The following is a 9,276-nucleotide window of genomic DNA, read 5'->3' as shown; positions in this document are numbered from 1 at the left end:
CCCTCCTGTAAGGGCTAATTTGAACTAATATGGCACCCTCCTGTAAGGGCTAATTTGAACTAATATGGCACCCTCCTATAAGGGCTAGTGTGGTTCTCACTCTGATTATTTCAGCTAGTGTGTGTGAGTGTGCAGTGAGTGAGTGAGTGAATGGGTCTGTATGTGTGCGTGGTGTATGGGCATGAGAGTGTGGGCGTCTGTATCAGTGTGTGTGTGTGTGTGTGAGTGAGTGAGTGGATGGGTGTGTACGTGTATGGGCATAAGAGTGAGCATGTGTGTGCACGTGTGTATGTGTGTGCATGTGTATGTGTGTGTGTGCACGTGTATGTATATGTGTGTGTGTGAGTGCACGTGTGTATGTGTGTGTGTGTGTGTGTGTGTGTGTGTGTGTTTGAAAGGCTGGCTGGAGGCTGACCTTTCTGCAGTAATACTCCACAGCCTACCAAACACCATGTGATTGGCTGTCAGTGGCTCTTCAGAGCACACACACACCACACACACATCCACACACTCACAAACAAATACACACACACACATACAAACACACACACACGCTCACAGAAATGCACACACACGCACACACAGACAAACACATATATGCACACACAAACGCACACACATGCACACGCACACACACACACACAATGACCTGGCTGGCAGCTGGCGTTGATGGATGACTGCTAAGCCTTTTCATCTGACTGAAAATGCTGCGGTAAGTTTTTCCTAAATGGCCGCATTAAATCAGCATACCAACGCAAAGCTGAGAACTATGCCTGCACTGACACACACACACACACAGCACTGACACACACACAGCACTGACACACACACACACACACACAGCACTGACACACACACACACACACAGCACTGACACACACAACACTGTCAACATGTCAAACACATGGAGGGCTTCCAGCAGCCAGCCCATCTCAGAGACAGAGCGTGTGTGTGTGTGTGTGTGTGTGTGTCTGCGTGCGTCCTCATCCTTGTCACATTGGTGGGGTGGAGATGACAAATGCAGGCACACATACACACAAGCACTCACAACAGAAAGATATATAATACAGACATGGATGTGTGCGCTCACACACACACACACGCAATTGTTGCCTTGACCATGTTGGCTTTCTGAGGAACAGGCTCCACACAGTTCTGAGGAAGGCTGAAAACATGCCTTGGAGCGTCTAATAAAACACACACACACACACAGTTTTGAGGAAGGCTGAAAACATGCCTTGGAGTGTCTAATAAACACACACACACACACACACACACACTAACAAACCGTCCTGAGGAAGGCTGAAAACATGCCTTGGAGCGTCTAATTAAAACAAAAAACACACACACACAGTTTTGAGGAATGCTGAAAATATGCCTGGGAGCATCTAATAAAAAAACACTCACACACACACGCACACACACACTCACACACAGTTTTGAGGAAGACTGAAAACATGCCTTGGAGCGTCAAATAAAACACACACACACACACACACAGTTTTGAGGAAGGCTGAAAACATGCCTTGGAGCGTCTAATTAAAACACACACACACAGTTTTGAGAAAGGCTGAAAACATGCCTTGGAGCGTCTAATTAAAACACACACACACACACACACTCACTCACTCACACACGCACACACACACACAGAGTTTTAAAGAAGGCTAAAAACATGCCTTGGAGTGTCTAATAAAAAGTTCTTTGGATTTACGTCTCTCTCAGCTTAATGTAATAAAAGTGTTGAGTCTTCAGCCTGATCGTATTTAATGAGTGAAATAGACTCTCGTAAAAAAAGTCTTAATTCCAATTCAAATTAAAAATCATCCCATTTCTGTGGGTGACAGTGTTACACCATTTTACAAACCAAATTACAAAGAGGCCTGAATCATCTGCCAAAATCTTTGCAAATCCTGCCAGACATTTACTGTGGAGACATCAACTTTGTTCATAGCTATCCTCTATTAAAGTGTCAAGAAGGATATGATGAACCTTCTGATCGGTCATTTGCCGCTCTGCAAGGGCCTGACAGATCTGTGGGAGTGTGTGATGTTGCATGTAGTGTGTGTGTGTGTGTGCTCTGCAAGGGAGTGTATGATGTTGCATGTAGTGTGTGTGTGTGTATGTGTGCTCTGCAAAGGAGTGTGTGATGTTACATGTAGTGTGTGTGTGTGCTCTGCAAGGGAGTGTGTGATGTTGCATGTAGTATGTGTGTGCTCTGCAAGGGAGTGTTTGATGTTGCATGTAGTGTGTGTGTGTGTGTGTGTGTGTGCTCTGCAAGGGAGTGTGTGATGTTGCATGTAGTGTGTGTGTGTGTGTGTTCTGCAAGGGAGTGTGTGATGTTGCATGTAGTGTGTGTGTGTGTGTGTGTGTTCTGCAAGGGAGTGTGTGATGTTGCATGTAGTGTGTGTGTGTTCTGCAAGGGAGTGTGTGATGTTGCATGTAGTGTGTATGTGTTCTGCAAGGGAGTGTGTGATGTTGCATGTAGTGTGTGTGTGTTCTGCAAGGGAGTGTGTGATGTTGCATGTAGTGTGTGTGTGTTCTGCAAGGGAGTGTGTGATGTTGCATGTAGTGTGTATGTGTTCTGCAAGGGAGTGTGTGATGTTGCATGTAGTGTGTGTGTGCTCTGTAAGGGCCTGACAGATCTGTGCATTATTATACAGCGATCTGTCTCCTATTGCCTGAAAGCCACCATCTTGATCACACCATCTTAGCAGAGAGACCTTTGTGTCAGATGCCTTGATGTGTGTTTGTGTTGACAGGTTTATCTCTCTGCATCGGCACAGGGATTATGAGAAGGGCTCCAGGGATGTGTGACCTCACACTGACTGTGTCACTCCTGTCTGTACTGTAAAGGCTGTGGCCGTTCCTCAGACGTTCACACGTTCCTGTCTAACGATTGCATTAGCTCTCTGATGTGGTTGCACTCTCCCTGACTATTGCTTTACTGTAGCTCTCTGATGTGGTTGCAATCTCCCTGACTATTGCTTTAGCTCTCTGATGTGGTTGCACTCTCCCTGACACCTAACTATTGCATTAGCTCTCTGATGTGGTTGCACTCTTCCTGACACCTGACTATTGCATTAGCTCTCTGATGTGGTTGCACTCTCCCTGACTATTGCATTAGCTCTCTGATGTTATTGTGTGACCGGTAGGGGGGCGCTGTTTGCCCCAGTTATTTTCTACCCCAAAGAGCAACCACACCAATGTGGTTGAAACCACACCAGCAACCACACCAACGCCAATGAAACCCGAGCAGAGGCCAGCGTTTAGTAGAAAAGTATACAATTTTATTTTTAAAAGTAAACTCACTGGTGCGGGAACCCTTGTGAGGGCCAAAAGCACTGTCTCGGTCCCGGGAGTCTCTGGCCACACTGCCCAACTCAGCGCCCACACCGCCCCGGACTCTAGTTGAGAAGACAAAAGGGACAATTAGGCAGGGTCAACCACGTGGCAGCCGGTCTTGCAATATTCCAGGCCAGCCTACCTCTAGTTGGAGCGTGCGTTGTCGTCTTGCTGCCACTTCACCAAAGGGGGCCTTGATCACAGCCTGCAGGTTAGCTAGCACTCCAAGGGGACAGTGTTAAATTAAATCCAGAGGGATAGTTCAACTAAGCCGGCGGGTGTCACACGTACAATTCACTCAAGCTGGGTAACAGCACGATACAGGGGCTGACGAGCCGTTGGCTACAACACAGGCAAGGCAATAGTAGTAGGCATCCAGTATGAAAGTCGCTAGCACAGTACAGGGGGCTGACGAGTCATTGGCTACAACACAGGCAAGGCAGTAGTAGTGCACGTTCACTCTGAGGCTCGTTTGAGCGATAAGGCTTAGTAGCTATGTTCGTGGGGTGTTTGAAAGGCTGGCTGGAGGTTGAGATTTGAAATCTGCCCATGCATAGAAAACACCAGTAAAACACAGTTACTGCTGCCGTATGACAGATACATTCATTTGATATATTGTATATAAATGTTTCTCTCCGTTTCTGCACAACAAAAGACAACAACAGAGCCGCTCGCACCACACACGTCTCATGTCATCGCACCCATGGGCGCAACTACCCATTTTTGAGGGGTATGCAACAACAATATTGCCCCCCCCCCCAAAAAAAAAAACACACAAACTAAAGCAAAACAAAAGACCAATAATTTACACTATTACTGTGTATTAGTGTCTATTGAATATGTTTTTAAAGAAATGCTGCCAATTTGATGTTTAACTTGATGTTATACTTGATAAGAATTGATAAATGGTGCATTGCCACTTTAAGAGACCTTTTGCCAGCTAATGCTCACAATGGATAAGGCTGATAGGAACTCTAGCCTTGTTTGTTTGCACCACATTGACAACACAATATTAAGTTATTACAAGGAGCCTTCATTGTTAGGATATGGAAAAATGTAATGAGTTACTGCTAGCATGACATTTCTGTTTGCAGTTGGCCATTAAAAGTGCAGTATGAGCATGGTAGCCACCTAGCTATCTGAATGGAATAGGCTATGTTTCAATCGGCATTATGCTTAACAAACGCTAATTAGTCTGTTAACATTCATATTTGCAAGCCTCCAAGTACAGACGTCATCACTTTAAATCCTACCTGTTGCCTTTCACCGTCCACTTATTTAACTGCTGTTGCATCCCTTGACATGTCATCTCCTTTTCCCTCTTTCTTTTTCTATTTTTAGTCGTCAACAGCTTTTTTTTGCTGCATCCATCTTTTTCCATAGACGGCAACTCTATTTTTCCATAGACGGCCTATCTGCTCGCCCAGCGCTCACGGCGCCCCACTCCCTCTTCTATGTCAAACTTCTATGGACCCTATGGAGTTCCATTATTAGCATCATAGTTGGCCTCATCTCATCTTATCGCACCACACATCTCATCACACATCTCATCTCACCACACATCTCATCTCACATCTCATCTTATCGCACCACACATCTCATCACACATCTCATCTCACCACACGTCTCATCTCATCGCTCCAGACATCTCATCTCATCGCACCACACATCTCATCTCATCTCACCACACATCTCATGTCACATCTCATCTCATCTCATCGCACCACACATCTCATCTCACCACACGTCTCATCTCATCGCACCACACATCTCATCTCATCGCACCACACATCTAGTTTGTGTGACATCAATAAAGAAAATAGAAACAAAGGGATGTGTACAGCCTCAAGTATGAATGAGGTCACATTAACAGAAGGTTCAGAGCAGCGGCAGACCTTTCTTGGTGCCACGCAAGTTATTAAAAGTTATGTGTTTTCAGAACGTAGTGGTGCTGTGCCATGTCCCATGTATAAGGGGCTTCAGGTTGATCCAGTGACGGTGGCTGATGATGTCAGGGAGATGGATGTCAGGGGACTTGGAGAAAGGGGGAGGACATGCCACCTCAGACCACCCCAGCCAAACCACTTCACGTAGGCATTCTCTTGCTTGCAGACTAATGTAGACCATGGAGACCACCTTGCCGCCACCTCCAGGACATTTAGCCATCACCCATATCTTACCTGCAAAAAGGAAAGTTACAATAAAGTTAGTCAGACAATTTTACAACATTACAAAGCATCTAATCAGGCACTCAACACCACTAGTAATACCAATTAATTAAATATATGTGTGCAATAAACTTCACAGCCTACCTAATGTTAACTACACATTTAAATATGCGGTGTGCTATCCCTGGGAAGTGACTGGTTCTTGGCGTAGTGTTTAATGCAGGCGTTTCATTTATCGATCATTCACTTATGCGGTCTACAACTACCGACCTACCAATCTATTTTTTACAGTCTATGCTACCGACCTACCATCACAGAAGTAGCTCTAAAAGAGATGTCTGTCATTAACGTTAGAAAAAATGCAACGCTGGCAAACTGGCTAGTAGTTACATTAACATGACTGGATGGACCTGGTTGATGAGGTCCATGCTTCACATTACGTTATCGTTATCGTTGCGTTGCTTTATCACATCATACTGTTGCTTTATCACATCATATACTGTACTGAATGTCTAGTGTTATTAATCCCCATGTACAGTCAATGGTTACTCCATGTGGAGATGGCATACATTGAGATATTTGAAAACAGCAACAACTAATAAAACCAAGTATATCATGCATCGACTGTTACGGGAGCTGTGTGCTAATCTTCACTTCAACGACTAACTTAGCCTCCCGTTAACGGTAACGTTAATGTAACTGCTAACGTTAGCATGTAATTCGCTGTCCATATTTCTGTTGTTAGCTCATTAGTATTCACCATACTAAATTGTCACAGTCTATAATCAAGACGTATTTAAGAACACCAATAGACAAAAAAAACTTTTCAGTTGATACGCAACACTTACCAGACAAGAACAAACCGATTGTTGTTTGTACTGTTTAGCTAACACAGCCGCAAAATTCATCCAGCCAGCTAGCCTTCGGCGCCGAGTCGACCTGTGTTGTGGAAAGGAGAAGGGGGCGTGTTTAACTCACTGAGTGGCAACTGAGTGGGCGTGCCTGACCGCGACTCCTCTTCACTGCGCATGCTTCAACTTTTGCTGCGCAGCCGCACTTCAAATTGGCTCCAAATTTTCCAAGATGGCGTCGCCTCGGCGGCTTCAATTCCATAGAACACTGCAGAATGCAGCCACACTGTCCAGTTCTATATATACAGTCTATGGGATAACACATGATGTGAGCTCTAATATCTCTGGTATATTAACACATGATGTGAGCTCTGATATATTGGTATATATGATGGATAACACATGATGTGAGCTCTGATATATTGGTATATATGATGGATAACACATGATGTGAGCTCTGATATCTCTGGTATATTAACCAAGCGGCAACATTCTAATCTGAACAATGAAGCCTACCCGGAAGTTCGAAAAACTGCAATACATCGAAAATCCGCTAGGGACTGGTCCCAAAAGCGAGCAAATGTCCATAGACTCCCATGTTAAAATGTCCGTTTTCACAGCGTAAATACATGTTTTTAAAGCCTGGTCCCATGGACTTTTATTGTACTTTTCGGTAGTTTCCCAGTGCCTGACAACTGTGAGGGGGGTGAATTTTTTTCTAACTCATTAGTTTAGATCACATTTAGATATACAATATATGAATAATTAAGGGCGTGGTCGGCTTGATTGACGGCTGACGTCGAGGCATACAGCAGCAGACGTTGCCAGCTGAGTGGAAACCCTGAAACTTTGACGTCTCAGCCATGATTATACACAAAGTTACCACATCCTTTCTGAACATCTTTATTCAAAAAGCTGACATAAAATGGTTTGCTAAGCTATTAATTGAAGCCTACTAACCGACACTTTCAGAAGACTTCGTTCCAGTTTTTTTCAGGTAAGTGACATTCATTCCACTACTATTTCACGTAGCACTAGATGTTAGCATTATTTAGCATCGAGTGGGCACTAACGTTAGGCTACGTTAGCGTCATATCGCCTCAAATAAGTTAATGTCGAAAATGATGACCGAATGGCAGAAGCACACACATACATTTAGTTAACTTGAATAAAGTTAACGTAAGTGAAAACCATTGTGCTCCCATTATGAGTTAGCTTAACGTTGGTCATACTAGCCAGGTGTGAGTCAATGAACAGACAGCTCTAAAGTTAACGTTAGTTCACAAACATACTGGTGCAACAAAGCATGTTCTCGTCAAAAAACCTTTTGTAAATACGCTCTGTGGGAATGCTTAGTCCATTGACAATTTATACAGTCTTTGGGTTGTCACGTTTAAGATAAAAAAAAAACTTCAGCCGAAGCATTAAAAGGCTTGTTGTCGGCTAGCTGAGGCAAAATTGTGAACCGCTATGAACCATTGACCGTATACTTTGAACATGGAGCTGTGATAACAAGCGATAGTTATAACTGACGTTTGACACTCTTATTGATGCCATTTATTTGTTAAACACAAATTTGAACGAACACTTCTTGTCTATGCAAAGTTTCCCTGTAGGTAATCCAGACAGGCTGGGTGCTGGAGAGGGCTCTGGACTCCTAACTTCAATTCTCGTCTGTGCAGTCGACACTCAGAAGCATCACTCCAGCACTGATTCCATGGTACTTTGACATTTTTCATACATTTAATTGGAGCAACCTACTGGTTGTATATTCCAGACATCGTTACCATATACTGAACAAACATGAATGCATTTCAGACATTTAGAGTGGCCTTTTATTTTGAGCAGTCCAGGGCACATCTGTGCAATAACTATCAAAATAATTTATCATTAGCATCTTTTGATAAGTCACACACGGAAAGTAGTTGCATTATGCCTTCAAATCAGCAGGTTTTGGTTGGATACAGATTGCATAATTAAACAATATGGCACCAGTGGCTGGCTATTGTTTGACTGGACCTTGGCCTAACTGTTAATAACTACCTCAATAGGGTGTAGATATGAGCTTACACTGTTTCACTGAAAACACAAAAATACAAGAAATATTTATTCTACATTACTTTAAATACACCACATTTGTTTTTGCTTATTGCCCGCATAAACAGGGCATGTGCAATAGTTGAATACGCGTGTCCTGTCCCCATTCAGCTAAGTGTTCTGTGAGTTTGTTGTTCATTATAAATATTCGGAGTGAGTCTGCAAATCTTACTTCGTTGTTGTCATATATTGCCTCCACAGTCTATGATTACCACATAATTTTTTTTTTTTTTTAGCTTAATTTGTGAGCACTTGTTCATAGTTTACAGTAAGTTCAAGGATGTGACATATATACCAATATTTCTGTTTTCAGATCTGGAACATTTTGAAATCCTACCAGATGGGGCAGACGTCATTGAGCAGTGGCAGCTTCTGATTTCAAGGACTTTGTTCACCTTTATTTACAGCATTTGCATCTGTGTCTTGTGATCTAATATGTATTGACTATGTACTAGCTTAGTACATATTAGTTTTTGTTATTTTAGTTTCACAAATTCAGTGGTTACCTGTAATGCTCAAGATATACAAGTAAAAAATCACCTTAACTTCTGCATCTGGGTCTTCAATTCAACCTACTGACTGAAGCTGACGGATTTGTATAAATGTTTTTGAAAGCACAGGCAAATTGGTTTGGCATGAGTTTTAATGTAATTCACAGTTCAGAAAAGTTCCATAAACATTTCCAAGTGCAAGTTCAGTGCCATCAACAGTAAGTTTGCTTTCTGATATTTAAAGAACAGAAATGGGTTTGGCATAAGTAAAGGGTAGGTGTAACAGTCCATCAATACACATAAAGTGAAATGTACTGTATAGTC

General features: G+C 43.0%; 1 long non-coding RNA gene across 1 annotated transcript; it reads left to right on the top strand.

Moving 5' to 3' along the window:
• The first annotated feature begins 7,114 nt into the window (after positions 1 to 7,114).
• Positions 7,115 to 8,995, top strand: LOC121715536. The gene is made up of 3 exons (XR_006033622.1): positions 7,115 to 7,361; positions 7,970 to 8,084; positions 8,775 to 8,995. It is a non-coding gene; the product is annotated as an uncharacterized LOC121715536 (long non-coding RNA).
• The last annotated feature ends 281 nt before the right edge of the window (positions 8,996 to 9,276 follow it).

Source organism: Alosa sapidissima, chromosome 8 (genome assembly GCF_018492685.1).
Source record: "Alosa sapidissima isolate fAloSap1 chromosome 8, fAloSap1.pri, whole genome shotgun sequence".
In the NCBI taxonomy this organism is placed as follows: Eukaryota; Metazoa; Chordata; class Actinopteri; order Clupeiformes; family Clupeidae; genus Alosa; species Alosa sapidissima.
The sequence above is the reverse complement of the archived record's forward strand: the minus strand, read 5'-3'. Positions and strand labels throughout refer to the sequence as shown.